General features: G+C 38.1%; 1 protein-coding gene across 1 annotated transcript in view; it reads left to right on the top strand.

Moving 5' to 3' along the window:
• The first annotated feature begins 15,252 nt into the window (after window positions 1-15,252).
• The window catches only part of GABRA1 (gamma-aminobutyric acid type A receptor subunit alpha1), a 41,929-nt gene continuing 41,172 nt past the window's right edge, over window positions 15,253-16,009 (top strand). The window contains exon 1 of the mRNA XM_013178541.3: window positions 15,253-15,440. The gene's annotated coding sequence lies outside the window, so the exon portion shown is untranslated. The remainder of the gene's footprint in view (window positions 15,441-16,009) is intronic.

The raw sequence follows: 16,009 nt of genomic DNA, 5'->3' as shown, positions 1-16,009 counted from the left end.
TCTTTTCACAGAAGACTAGTAGCCATATAACTCAAAATTAAATACAGAAGCAAGCACAGAAATACAATAAAGTTAAATCTCGAACCAGGTATTAAATTTCATCAAAAGGTTCTGTTCTCAGGTTCTGCTCACCGCTGCCAAATTTCAAATTAAATATGGTCCTGAAAGGATAAACTGGCAAGCCAACTGGGAGAGTACATGATGGGCTCCAGTTACACCCTTCAGGTTAAAAGAAAAAGCTCCAGGACAGGGAGGGGTCTGACTGTCATGTAGCTATGCAGCACTTCTCCACTGTTAAAACTTATGCATCTCCATGTGTTAATACAAAGGATATGCTTGCACTTCAGACTTCACAGACTTCAGGCAATGAACGGCTGGATGTGTAATTCCAGATCCTGATACCACAAGGTTTCAGTTCAGAGTTTGTTTCCAACATGTCCCCCCCCACCCCCTTTCTTATAGGCAAAGAGCCAATCTCATCAAGGAACAATAACAAACAGATTTCAGGTCCTTATATTTTACTAACAACAGAGAGAGAACATTTTTCCCTTCCTATTGAAATCTTATTCATATTATCTTAGAATATAGTCTTCATTCATGAAATCTATCCAAAATAACACCATCAAATAAGCTTGCCAATTCATGGAAGTTTTATATCCTGACATGCAAATCAGTTACTGGCAATCAATACTTTCAATTACGTATCAAGTTTTTTCCTTGAACTCGATAAACATACAGCAATCACATGGAAAGTCAAGGCAAGAAAAACAAAGGTCAAACATAATTGTCATCGCTGTTCTCTAGATGTAAATTGGCAAGGGACTGGAATAGAAAATGTTTTTCATTGCTTCCTGTGCTTTAACCCCAACTACTGACTGACTGGAACTTCAGTGGCTGGACCTCATGCAATAGGATGTGAAGGTCGGGTGGTCTTGTGGTACAGATGGGAAGAATCAAAAGGGCTATATTTAATTTTCCTCTTTTTGATTTCAAAGAATTCCTATAGGTTGTAAACAAATCTGCTTTACAAGACGATGTTTGTTTTTTTAAACTGTGGTTTACTCATTTGGCCAAAAGCTATGTTAGTAAAGTATAGATGCAGTGCAGTATTTTTTTTACTAAAGATAAGGATTAAATTAATGCTGGTGCTTGTCTTGTTTAGTGTTAGAAGCTATGAATTGAAAGTGATAATACTGAACAAAAATAAGGGTATTTTGAGTGCATGTCTTTTCATAGGCCTCTTCATAGTCTTAAAAATAATTATAATACCTGCAAAACCTCTCCTGAAAGACACACACATTTTACCTGGGGAGATTAGTTCTCTCTAGTCAGGTCTTATGCTAGTCTTCCACAGATATTTGAAAAGGGCTTTGAGATGGGAGAATGACAAGTTTCAAGATCCCAAACAAAGCTTTATTTTAATTCCTCTGAATTCTGACACAGGGTTTTGGAAATTTCCAAAAAGGACAGAATAGAGAAGACATAACTAGTCATTAAGATCAAGAACATATCCCTTCACTGCCTAATGAGTGTCCTAGATGAACAGAATTTATGGAGCTCTCTGAGTTATGATTTAGATACTAAATTACCTAGGACATGAGTTAAATGCAACTTTAATTATGCCATCAAAAAAAAAAATAATAGTGAAACCACCACCACCAAAAAACAACAAATGACCAAGGATAAAATCTTGATACTTTGTAATGGTTAGGCATACTCTGGTTTTTTGCAGTAAGACGTTGATTTTCAGAAGCCTTGATTTACTAATTTGAGTAGTTTCAGTTCTGAACAAACTATTGAAAATTCTGAGTTAAATGAGAAGCTTCACAATACAAATGTTTGCAATATTCAGTTGCTTCTTATGGTTTACAGTTACTACATTTCTAGCCCTGTATAAGAATGTAATTCAATGTATTAATAGTTGAGGAATGGTGCTGGGAGATTAAGATTAGTAGTTGAGAATATAATGCATATACTAAAGTTACATAATGCTGATGCTCTTTTAAAGCACAGTTTCTGTAGAGGAGCAACAAACATTACGTCTCTTGAAGATGATAGATGCAGAGTTGAAGATCAGACCCATTAACAGAGTGGCATTTTTTTTCCTAATTCATAATTGACAGCATTTCAGTGTTTCGTAGCTTTGGCTTTCAATTCTCTCTCTTTTGTTGTATCAAGATCCACAAGAAGTTTTGCTGGTTAGATGGATTCTCATCTTAGCTTAATTCAGAAGCACGTACTATCCAGGGATCTAGCAGCAGTGTATAAGGACCATGTTATTTAGTGCACGACTACCTGTATTGTCAAAGGATCAACAGCTACATCAGGACTGTTTCACCTTGGTTCCCCAGCTGTTGTGATACACCTCCACTTTCTGTGTATGTGTTGTCTCTTTTCTTGGTACACCTTTAACTATAAAATTTCTTTAACTTGGCAAACTCTCATCCCATGGTTGCGTGCTTTAAAAGTAAAAACACGCACACTCACTGTCAAAAAGTTCTTTCCACAATTGTTACAAGCTCAAATCTACACTGTCCACCTTTGCAAAACAAACCCACCTGAACAGACCAAGCTATGGGTTTTTGCCTGTGGTGAAACAAGAAAAAAGCATCCTGTCAAATGGTTGAGCATAAAGACTTCCTTTCATTCCCCTACTGAATGTAGGGACAGGTGTACATGACACTACAAAATCCTATAGAATTATTAAGGAGTAAGATACATGTGGGTGCTACAATTGATGGTCAGAGATGAAAAGGGTAACAAATGAATAGTTACAGCTTTCATTGACTTAAAATTTCTTCCTTCACAGCAGTAAGCCTGTGTTAAGTCAAGATGAAGGGATTTTGCCTATTGTGCATTCCTATTAATTGCCTGTCCCCTGTCACTTGACTGGGGAAGCTGTCTTACATTATTATAACAATGAGAGAATCCATCAAATTCAAAGATTCAAAGTAAACGTAATTCCTCTGATTTATTTTTCCTAGCTTTTAATGTAGAATAAAAACAGTTATGTGAAATACCTTTTCAGGTCTGGATTCTTACTTAATGGCTTTACTACATACTGTAAAGCACACTTTCCATATTACTGCATACAAAAAGCCTTCCAAGCTACTCCTACTGTATTAATGATATAAATTCCTCTGATGTTGATATTTAATTCTTACCATGATTACATAATCATCACTATCAAATAAGATGGTCTTAGATTATTTATTACCCTATATGAGGACAACCGTGTGCATATTTGTATTTTCATGTTAAATTTAGCATCAGGAATTCCACAAGGATGAGATGTTTTATGAACACATCTCACAGTTCTCCACAGTATCTTAAGGCTTCGCTCAGATTTCAACTGCAATAGTTGCTATGTTATAGGTGAAAAGACGGTTCTTTTAAGGACTTCCTGATTACACTGGAAGATTCTCAGCCTCTGAAATCTTTAGGTTTACAGTTTCTCCCTCCTGTAAAAAAAATAATGAGGTCCCTTCTGTACTGCTCCAAATTGTCAGTCATTCTCCATTGCAGTGGTCCTTTAAATAGCTTTTCTTTCAGCAATGTTACTCTAAAGGTTTTTTTAACTTGGCATACTGAAATAAAGGCATTCACTCTAACTACAAAAACTGCTTCTTTTTATACATCTGCAAAATTTATTTGGTTGAATGATACTCTAAGTTACAATTTCATTTTAAACATGATTTTTTCCAATCAGTATTTTTCTGTTGGATGTTGGAAGCAATATTGTTCACTATATAACATTAATCATTTGACATACTTTTTTTTTTCATTTTTGTGTAACATCTTTAATAACTCATGTTGCAAAAGAAATAGAATAGGCTAAGAGTTGTAAAACTGCATATGCCATTTCTTCACTAAAGACACTAAAACTAAACTTTTGACACATCTATTTCCCTCTGACTTTGTGCTAGTAACATTAATATTTAAGTATACACAAAATATTCCAGAAGGTATAGTTGAAGAAATTTTATATTCAAAATAATTTGTCGTACTGCAGATGTAAGGGTCAACTCGACTTCTGTACGAGTCCAAGGCTGTTTTTCAATAAACACTTGCTTTGACTAAGAATTTGAAATATACACACATACTGAAATCCAACAGGTAAGAGACTCACCTTGTGATGTAGCATCTAGCCCTATAAAACCTGGTTGAGGTCAAGAAACATTTTAAATTGTTCTACCACTTTTAAACAGTACTATCATCAGACTATTTTCAGTAACAGGTCTTACTCTAAGAATAGATTGTACATGAAGACATGTAATTTGCTGAAGTGTAAGCTGTGTTCTTCCCTCCCCCCCCCCCCAGCCCCCCCAGTTTAAATGATTTAAATCAGCTCACAGTATTTAAATGGCTAGTGCATGCTACATTTTAATTTATACATTTCAATATACATAGCTGTCCTGGTTTTAGCTAGGACAGAGTTAATTTTCCTCCTAGTAGCTGGTAGGGTGCTATGTTTTGGATTAGGATGAGAAGAGCGCTGATAACATGCTGATGTTTTAATTGTTGCAGAGCAGTGTTTACACCAGGCCAAGGACTTTTCGGCTTCTCGCTCTGTCCTGCCACCGAGCAGGCTGGGGGGTGCAGAAGGAGCTGGGAGGGGACAGACCCAGGACAGCTGACCCAAACTGGCCAAAGGGGTATTCCATACCATCTGACGTCATGCTAAACAATATATAGGGGTGGCTGGCCGGGGTGGGGGGCCGGCTGCTCGGGGATAGGCTGGGCATCGGTCAGCAGGTGGTGAGCAATTGTATTGTGCATCACTTGTTTTGTGCATATTATTATTATTACATTTTCTGTCCTAATAAACTGTCTCTATCTCAACCCACAGGCTTCAGTTTTCTTGTTTCTCTCCCACATCCCAGAGAGGGAGGGGGGAGGGTGAGTGAACGGCTGTGTGGTGTTTAGCTGCCGGCCGGGTTAAAACCACAACAATAGCATACAAATGAAGGATTTTTTTTTCCTTCTAAGAGTTGTTTTTTAGTTTTTCCCTATGTGTAAACAGTCACTGTCTCACCATTGGTGTCAAGTTCTGTCAACAAATTTCCAGAAAATAAAAATAACAAAAGGAGACCCTTACAAACCAAAAGAACATTTGAGAAAACATTTTGAAGTCCTAAACTTAACTAAAGAGGCACATGAACATACATCAGGCATTCCTGATTAATTCAGCAGCACTGCTAACATGCTTAAGATAGATAATTGCAAAGCATTTGTAGACCAGTACATAAGAGATGTTTCTTGTCAGGTGCTGGAGTTGTTGGGGCTTTTGTTTTGTTCAAAGTATTTTCCTCATTTCTAGTGAGACTAAAGGAAAATAAAAGGAAAGCATTCCATGCATCACCAGAAAATGAAACAACAGTTTACAGGAGGTACCCTAAATCACAGGATTGCATTCTAATTTATGCATTTCAATCATTGATTAATGACATAAATGGTTTTATAGATAAATTATGCAAATGTTCATAGAGAAAGAGCAGGACAATTCTTCACCTTTCAAGAGGGGCTTTGTATTTTATTCCTGCTAATGGACTGTGTTGTTTTAATTATATTTGAAGCTCATTCTTTCTTCTGAGGTCCTGATTCTCAGTACACACTGACAACCAAACCAGAAAATACTGATTCTACAGAAGGACCTTTTGTCCTACTCTGACAAGGTGTCCTGGTTCCAGTTAGGACAGAGTTAAGTAGCTCATAGTAGCTGGTAGGGTGCTATGTTTTGGATTAGGATGAGAAGAGCGCTGATAACATGCTGATGTTTTAATTGTTGCAGAGCAGTGTTTACACCAGGCCAAGGACTTTTCGGCTTCTCGCTCTGTCCTGCCAGCGAGCAGGCTAGGGGTGCAGCAGGAACTGGGAGGGGACAGACCCAGGACAGCTGACCCAAACTGGCCAAAGGGGTATTCCATACCATCTGACGTCATGCTAAACAATATATAGGGGTGGCTGGCCGGGGTGGGGGGGCCGGCTGCTCGGGAATAGGCTGGGCATCGGTCAGCGGGTGGTGAGCAATTGCATTGTGCATCACTTGTTTTCTTACACATTATTATTGTTAATACTATTACCATTATCACTATTATTATTATTATTGTTATTATTATTTTCCTGTCTTAATAAACTGTCTTTATCTCAACTCACAGGCTTCACTTTCCCGTTTCTCTCCCCCATCCCAGAGAGGGAGGGGGGAGGGTGAGCGAACGGCTGTGTGGTGTTTAGCTGCCAGCCGGGTTAAACCACAACACAAGGTAAACTGAAAGGTCTGTTTCAGATAGAAAGTGGGAGTAAAGCACCGGATGGGCTACATGATCATTAATTCCTTGACTTGCTAAAGAGGATGAGCCACCAGTTCTGAGCATTCGACTTAGCTAGTTTAAGAAGTTATCCAAGTAGTCTCAGTTCTTAAAACAACAAAACCACTTTTACAATCAAGATGCAATGAATTAGAAAGGAGTCTTGCTTCAACTGCTTGACAGCACTTGCTCAGTAACTTCACCTGATTAACCTTATTTTTCCACTATAATCTAAATATACAGCAGGAAAGGGAAAAAAAATAAGTGATATTAGGACCCTATTGAACATTCTGTACGTTTAATGCTTAGGACAGTGAGCAGATCTGATGATGCAGACAATACTGACTATTCTACACAGCCACGCTGATTTATGCGGGGAAAAAGACACAGACAATTCCTAAAATAGGCATACTTGCTATGGTATCAACAAAATAAAGACCTTCAAGCTTTAATGGGAAAATCTGAACTCCTGTGTATAAAGCAAAATATTCAGGGAAAAGTTTCAGTATTACATGGTAGAAGTAGCAATGCTGAATGAACATGCATTTTCCAACCTGGGAAAAATACGAGTGGCTTACATGACCAATTATTATTTCATCTATATAACTTAATTCAAAGGACAAGAAAACAACTGAAACAAGAAAGACTGTTAGAGAACTGGAGGGTGGGGAAGCATGCATATTTTGCTCTTTGAAAAAAAGTGGTGAAAAAAAGTATAGTAAGTTATATACAGAATTATTTCTATAAGCACCTTTGGCTAATTCTTCTAAAAGACAAAAATCTGCAGTTTTGTACAGCAGATATTTTGTTCTAGTGAACTTATTAACTTTATGTTACTTTCTTTACTTTTTCTTTCCATTTTACTTCTCTACAGGGAGTGGTAGGAGACCAAGGATGAGCCGGTTTTAATCACTACTTGCCAAGGATCTAGCTTTAGGAGGTTCCTGTAACCACTTTGTTCACTTAGCAGTTCTGTTTGCAGCCACGTGGTGGACTGCTGTCCCACCTGCTTACTTTGGATCATTGTCTACAGAGAGCCTTCACTCCATGCTTTGTTTTATAAGAGAAACTCTGAAACATTTTAGCTACTGGAGCAAATCAAAACTGAGCTACTGGAGCAAAATTGTGTTATCAAGAAGTACCAGCAGCTTTGCAGTCATAGGGCTATTGCCATCCCTGACAGATGAGAGAAGTTCATGACACTGCTAAGAAGTAATTAAACATCTTGCTGCACACTACTAGGACAAGTACATCACATGCCAATTGCTTTATGATAGAGACTTAATCCACTTGAACATTTAGGCTTCTCAAATTTTTGCTTAAATTATGTATGTTTGTAAATAACACTGCATCTATAATTCACAATGCAGAAAATCTTTTCACCGTTGGCAAGTTCTCATACACCAATGTTCACCAATCCCCACCAAAGAAAGAACCAAAACAGAGTCACAGCATTGTACCTGGCTTACTATCAAAATATTGTGGTGCTACATATTTTTCTTTATTGTACCTTGAACTCTCAATCAATCAGATACAAATAACAAATTGTGGAAAAAGTCTAGACCTGTTACAGAACAGCAACAATATTCTATAGACCTGACTTTAGAACCCTCCATTACGTTTCTGTAACTAAGTTTTAACTAAATATTTATTAGTATTGTCTAGCAATTCACTATAGGACCTTGATTGCCCATTTTATTAAAAGGGAAAGACAGAAGCCATAGCATTTCAATGGGTTTAGACAATTCCATACTTTGTATATAATTATGCGCATACTATATGCTTATATGCCACACTTTAAGTATTTTTACGTACAGAAAACTGTATCCAAATAAATGGAAAGCAGACCTCTTACTCTTGTACCAAATGCCTTAAGAGACTAAGCAATAAGCACTCTTCTATATGATATCACTTGTATTGAAACTGACCAACTACTGAGGCCAACAGAAAATCTTTAAGTGACTTCAAGAGAAAGTTTTAAAAGCCATTTTTGAATCCACTACATCTATCCTTGGATAAATTGTAACTAAACAAGATATTTTATGTTTACTCCTGTTCAGATAGCATCTGATCGAATAAATGTCTAATTTCTAGTTGGTTATTAGGAGTTACGCTTCTTGGATTACTCTATAGCCACTAGAAAGTAAAACAACCCTATGAAAAATGATTCATTCCATTCCAACAATCTCTTAAAAGAGTAAACTGAGTCATCGTACCTCTCTGATTACAAATGGTGTCTAGAAAAAACCTTATGAATCTAATTAGTCATGGCTGAAGAGGTGTTAGATGAACTCTACCTTCAGTGACCTGAAAAACAGAGTTTTACTTTCAAAAAGAACAGCTGACTCCTTTACTCACTACCTTACCATGAAAAGAGAAAGTCAGACAACTTTCTTGGCAGCCTGTGAAATATTGTTAACAATAATACTTATTGTTAAGTATTAATACTGTTAATACTTACTGTTAAGTATTAACAATTAACAGCCTGACCCTGCTAATATTGTGTACTCTCGTTCCCTTCAGTAAGGGTACACAGTGGTAACTGAGAAGGTGGTTCCAAAACCAGGCTCTGAATTACTCTTAAAAATACAGAGACCGTTTCCTCACAGCAGAATTGACTCAAGAAAGGGGAAAAAAGGGATGTTTCCCTCTAACTCACACCAGTGACTGCTACCCTGGACAACGTTCTAACCTCAGTAGATTTTCTCTTGATTTGCAGCAGTAGGAAAAATTACTCTGATGCTTCTTTTTAAAGAACCACCACTGACTAAAGAGATACTGGCTGAACTCTAAAGCAAAGAGAAATTAATATTAGTACACAAAACCTCCAACGAGGTAAGAGTGCACACCAAAATGATTAGGTAAACATTAACATTTTTATGAAAGAAGCAAGTAAATACTATGAAAGTTAAAAACAGCCTCATATTAAATAGCTGACTTTTCACATATTACCAGAGCGAACCTAGATGTTTATAGTAATTGCTTCATTTGTTTAAACAAGGTAGTAGGCAGGGACCAGATCCACAGCTGCTGCAACAACCCAGCTGAACCGAGCACAGCTGTGCCAGTTTGTGTGCTGGGCACCCAATCCAGACATCTACAAAGTTGTTTATGCTATTCAACTTTAAAGTTACTGGTTTCATTCTAAAATAGCATTTGGATCATTATGGATTATCAAAGGCCTTCAGAAATGATATTGTTACAGCTTTCCCTTAGTGAGGTAAAGCACAGATTTTGATTACAACAACACAGTTTCAATTCTAACATCTACATTCACTGAGAGTGTATGTAAAACAAAAATAGTTTTTTTGTTTGTTTTTTTTTGCTTCTATAGCCCAGAAATTATTTCAGCTCTTTTTGAATGAAAACAATAGTTTCCCAATATAACCACAAAGCCTACTGTAAATGCAGATTTCATACAGCAAAGACTGGCATATAGATATAGCAATTGGGAGGGATATTTCAATGAATGAATTATGTAAAACAGGAAATGTTACAACAATTAAGGAAAAAATTAAGTTCATCAAGCAGCACCACTCACATCAAAACTTCAGCTCTGCCTAAGACTGGAGAGCTCTGCAAAGAAAATCAAAACATATAAACCAGGTTCTAATCTACAACAGTAAAAGCAAATGAACAAGCACTAAGAAACCAAGAATAAATCAGAAAAATCCCACCTTAGAAGCCTATTGCATAGAAACCAGGAGCCTAAGGCCAGAAAAGAGCTTGCATGCAACTCACCCTGCTCTTAGACTGCCTGTAAATGGATGCCACTACCTGGGCCTTCAATCATCCCAGCACAGCAGTTTTTAGGATATTGTCAGTGTAATTCTCAACAGATATCAAACCAAACATGAGTAATTTTAAAATGTAAGGAAAATACAAAAGAGCTGTGTTAGGACCATTTGGATAAGGACCTTAGAAAAGACAAGCACAAAAGCTGTACATAAAATTGTACCATTACAACACCACCACTTTGTTAATGATTGTCCCAGTATATTCCCATTTTTTTCTACAGCAGGCTTCCAACTCAAGATCAAGACAGCGTATGCAAGAGTCCTTTGCCTGTATACTGCAACTGAGCAAGCATATCTCTGTGCAGCAACATCAGCAGGCAGGAAGCATATCGTGTATCCAGCTGAAAGGCAAAGTCATCAGAAGAGCCTCCTGGCCACCGTCTTTAAGTGGGAAAAGGTGTATAATAGAGGACAGGTGAATCAAACACGGTGTGCTTCTACAGCAGTGGGAGCCAGCACCTGACAAGCATTACAAGTTACATTACATTACAAGTGTGCATTACATTTGCTTCTCAAACTTTTCCACAGTTCCTAAACAGTATTTGCAGGAAAGCTTCAGCGTAGCACTACACTCACTGGAAAAAATCCCACCGAAATCTACAGGAATTTTGGCTAATTGAACTTCACAGGTTGCAGTGTTCCCATTTTAGACAAAAGCACCAAGAAATTAAATGTATCCAAGGTCACCAAAGAAGTCAGAAGGGTATTTGGTTTCCAAAGCAGCAAAATTCATCTCTGTATCTTAAACTCGTTTAAGAATACTTATGGCCTATTGGCATTACCTGGATTTTTAAGTGTTTGGCTGAATAGGGATGGATTTAAACGCATTTTAAGCATCTATCTGAATTCAGGCTGAGATATTCTGACACTGCATCTTTTAGTTCAATCAAAGGCAAATATATATACTAGGAAAACGGTGAACTGTGTTTTTCTCTGCTGTAGGTTTTTCTTCATTTAAAAAATGTATTTTACCGTTTCTAATCTCTGGAAATGTTTATCTTCTTTTCATGTTCACTGATTTTCTTTCCCTGCAAGTAGTAAGTAACAAGGGCCTATTAATGGACTGAATGTTCTATTGCTATATAAATTCTTAAAAGGAAAAAAAAAGTTTCAACTTTCAGGAACTTTGAAGGTTCTAGAACTGTCTAGTTCTTCTGTTTACATAGATTTTACCTGATCTGATTTTAGGAGAAATCATCATTATGGATTGATTTTGTTTCTTAAGTAATTACAAAATTACAGGGTAGCTCATTAGTCCGTAGGAATATGAACTGTTGTTTAGGAATATGAACTGTCGTTTAGTACACCAAATTGTCAGTCATAATTCAAAGATTTGAGTCTCAAACAAACATTTCCTTCCAAATGTTGAGCTGGAAGGCCAATGAGCCAGAAAATCACTCACTTCTGAAGTATATTTGAACAGTAGATTGACAAGAGCACACTCTATACTCTGTGGAAGAGGTTTCTAGATGTAATAGGTTTGCTAAATTTACACTAACAGTTCTATGAAAGCACCAGGAAGTTGTAGATATACAGTAAATACTTTACCTCATCAGAAGCAGTGAGTTAGAGAACAGGGAATAAACACATATGGTGTTTGTATGCCAATACAGATAAATCCAGCTGTTGCAAGAAAAGCTTCCTGAAAAAGATCTCATCAGTGATCACCACTGGATTTACCAAGCTCTTGTAATACCTACAAGCTCCCAATTTTAACCTTTGTTGTTTGTGGTGGTTTTTGTTAATTCTGCAGTGGATTTTCTTTGTTTGCTTTGTTTCTTTGTTTTTAGAAAACAGAAGATTATCTCATTCTTCATTTCTGACATCAGGCAAGAATTCCTATTAACTAGGAAAGAATCCTTCATTTCTGGCTTTCCAGGTTGATGTTTGGCAACAGCAAGGGAAGGCATAAGAAATTGCTGTTTCTGTGGATTAGAAATTCTGAGAAAGTAAGGTTTTCCGTTTGAAACATCACATTTGGAGACTTTAAAAATCATCATCTCCAAGTTTCCGGGCATCAGATATTTTACATCTTTATTCCATTTTTAATAGATAATGGGTTCAAAGACATGCCACTTTCAATTTTCAACACAGATCTAGAAAGCTCATATTTCTTTAATGGGCATTGTATCTCAGATTGACTCTTTGAAAATAGTGCAACTTGGTTTTGTAAAGATTCTCATTTGTATTTCCCTGGAAGTTCTTCTCTTTCTACTCATCTTTTGAAGAGGAAAGAGGCACTGGATAGAACCCTACTGTGAACTAAAAGAGGCGTAATGAGAGTGAACTTCTGTTTGAGCTCATCATGTGCCTTTTGTAAAAACATGAGTTGACAATGATATGTCCTGCTTTCTTTACCGTGGCTGTAAAATAAAGGAAAAAATAAAGTTAAAGAGCACTTTTATTATGTCTACTGAAGGGGCAATAGCTATTCTTTGATAAATTTCTGAAGCACATTAAATTACAAATCAAATTCAAATCATATATTTAACAAAATATTTCTGTTTAATCACACAAGCAAGACTTGTAAATAACAGAGTTCAAAGCTCTGGAGCAGATGGGCTTTCTGTTTTAATTCTTCATCTGATCTGCTGTGTGCCAGTAAATCTCTGAGTTTCATTTGCTTTATTCAAATCCCTTGGCTATTCAGGACACATTGTGTCCATTGTAGAATGTCAGTTGTTTTATATAGACTCCTAAACTAAAACAAAACATATGTATATTTAGCACACAAAAGAACAATATGAAAAACAAAATGTTGAAAAAAAAAATCCTGCCCTGGTGACCTGTATAAATCCTCTGTATAGGTGTTATGTACACCTATAAAGAGAGAGGATGCAGACACTCAAGCAATAGGCCAGATTTTAAAAAGAGTTTACTAGAAATTCAAAAGCAAAAAATAGTGGTAAATTAGGAGTTAAATACTTTAAACTTTTTCACTACTATAAAAATCTTTTTCTATGACAATTTTAATTTAATTTAATTTAATTATTTTGCCACAATAGGATTCAATCGGTTTAACTTTATTGCTAGTAATCACTTACACTAACTTTAGGGCTCAGAGCACTGCATGTAGAAGTCGTGCCAAGTTAGTTTGGGCTGACTGTTTAGCTTTAATAACACTGTTTTTAAAGGATTTAGCTCTTTACTATCTTGTAACATCATAGCATCTTTTTGAAAACTTTCTGGAATCATAAAGCTGGCTTGGAAAAAAATAATCTTCTTGATCTCTTCTTTTCCAAATGTGACTATAACACTTTCCACTGAGATGCACATTAGCTTATATTGAGTTACCAACAGATCTGTAGTGAATCCCTAACAGTCTTGGTCTTGATAAATGCATTACCCTTACTGGTGTTTGGGTAGGACAGGGAAAGAAAATAAGCATCGTGCGACATGTGTCTTTCCCTTAGCACTTGTTCTTTGAAAGAGAATTCCTGTTGCTAACAACAAATTATATTTGTCTTTAAAAGACTAGGCATTTTCTTCTGTGCTTTTTTCCTGTAAAAGCCGGTTATTTTGTTACCACAATCCATAACAAAACAGCCTATTTGTTTGATTACATGCAAATATTTTTAGCATTTACTATGGAATGACATGATAACTGTGATAACAGCCCTTGAAAAGAAAAGAGAAAATCTGGGTTACATGTGAGCACTGATGGACAGGAATCTCAGCCATGGAGGAAAAATAGTTTTGTCCTACTTTCTGAGCAGATGAGAATTAGAGACAGAATGAGCCACTTCCAATTTTAGGTCAATATTTTCACCCAGGGAGAACTCTGAAAAACATGTCATCCTTTGGCATGCAGCACTCATGTCCGTGGAGGCAAAGACCATCCTGTGTAACCCTTGACACTTTTCTAAAATAAAAACAGTTGCCATTGTTTATATACCAATTAAAATAATTCAAGAGGGGCAAATGTGGGATGCGAGGTTATGACTCTTTGGCTCTGAAGCTATTCCAGCTACCCATTTGCTCTTTATGGCACAGAGGTGCATGAACCTCTGCCATTGAATCATTCACTCTTTACTCCATCTGTCTGTCTGTCTTTCTGTTTACAGACACATAAATACAGCAAATATACATAAAATTTATTTGTTCATACGAAATGAAGGGGAAAGTGAAATACTGGAGCTACGTTGAAAATGTATTTATTTTTGCGAACACACTGTTCGTTGAGACTAAAAGAGATTATGTGTGTATACACACACAAGGTCATTGTAGATAATGTAATTAACTCTCTATTGACAGGGCAAGGAATCTGAGCGGTTTTACAGTACACAACTTCCATGTACTTTAACAAAAAGCCTTGCACTGTTTTTGTAAACTCCGGTAAGGACCTCAGCATACTTGTTGCTTAAGCAAAACTCTGACATTTCACGACAAGAATAAAAGCATAGTAAATATATTAGCAAAGAATGTGAAAACATTGCATATTTGGAAAACACCTCTAGCCACTGAGAGACAGTCTGCATGTTCGTGATTTGAAAACTCATTACTTAAAATTCCCTTGGGAAGTCACTAGGTTTTCCTGTTCCCTACTTTTCTGTGCACTGCTAACAACCTTGAAGCAAACTAAGATGAACTACATTGGAGATGCCAGGAAACAAAGTAAAAAGTCCATTGCAGATCTCTTTGAAATAACCTGTGGCTATTTAATGCTGATCATAAGAACTGTCAGGACTTGGTGCACTAAGGGACTTTGATTAAAAAAAAAATAAAATCTGCTTTCCTTGTGCTTAGGGAAATCATTGCAGTGTTTAGCCTGTTATAAGTCAGGCATTCATCCAAAATGACTGCCACCTTGGAAGTTATTGCCAGCCTTAGCTATGAATGTCATTGGTTTGTAGGATTAAATCAAATCCTTCTCATGCTGTTACAAAGACAAACAAATCATGTGTTCTGTGAGGATGTGTAGACTGTGCGATATTTGATTTAAAAACCTGGGTAAAGCTTGCAATAGATAGGTTAAGTGTGACATAGGATACCAACTCAAGTTATCTCTGGCAAAATATGTGGATTTTGCATCCCTTGGAGCAGCATCATAGGAAGGAGCAGAAACTCGATCGGTGATGGCAATAGGAGGGGAGGAGGGAAAGTAAGCAGTATTTGAGATCCAGTAGGTGCATGTGATACGAGGATTTTTCTCCCCCCATGGATGCTGGCGGTGCCTTATAAGTAACAGATAGCGAGAAGTTGGTATTATCTTTACTCCGAGCGGAGCTGAGGCAGCTGACCATGCTGCGCTCCCGGCACTTCGCAGCGCCTGCCACTTCAGCAGAAGGCTGGGAGCAATGAGAGGTGCCTAGAGCCCGAGCCCCGGTGCCCGCAGGTGAGCGGCTGCGCGGCGCGCTCGCGGGGCGGCTGCACCCAACTTTCTCCTCGCTTCTCCGCACGAGTAGCGGCGCCCTCCCAGCGCTCCTGCTTTGCTCCCGGAGGCCGGCAGGGTCCCGGGGGGGTCCCAGCCCGGCCCTGCTCCTCCGAGCCCACGCGTGGCCCGGACAGAAGCGGGAGCCGGGGAGAGCTGTCCCGGCTGCAGCGCCCCGAGGGGCTGCGGGGGGCGTCCCCGGGGGACACCGGGGGTCGAGGCGGGACACGCAGGGCACAGCCTTGGGGCCGCTCCCTGCAAACGCGGCACCCACCGGCAAAGGGCGTGCGACAGCGCCGGGGGGGGGGCAGCAGGTCCCGGAGCCGGTTTTCTTGGGGTCTGGCCCCAAACGCAGGTTACCTGTGGTTAATTAGGATTGCAAAGCATCCCTGGCCCCATCTGGCTACATGCATAGGCTACCGGCCCGGCTCGGTAGGCATATGCGGTCTATAGGCGCACACGCGTAGTGCTGCATCTTCTACGTTTCCAGCTAGCCTTCATTCATCTTTGTGCCGCGATTAAATGTTTGATCA

This window comes from Anser cygnoides, chromosome 14 (genome assembly GCF_040182565.1).
Source record: "Anser cygnoides isolate HZ-2024a breed goose chromosome 14, Taihu_goose_T2T_genome, whole genome shotgun sequence".
NCBI lineage: Eukaryota > Metazoa > Chordata > Aves > Anseriformes > Anatidae > Anser > Anser cygnoides.
This window is presented reverse-complemented; position numbering and strand designations above follow the sequence as displayed.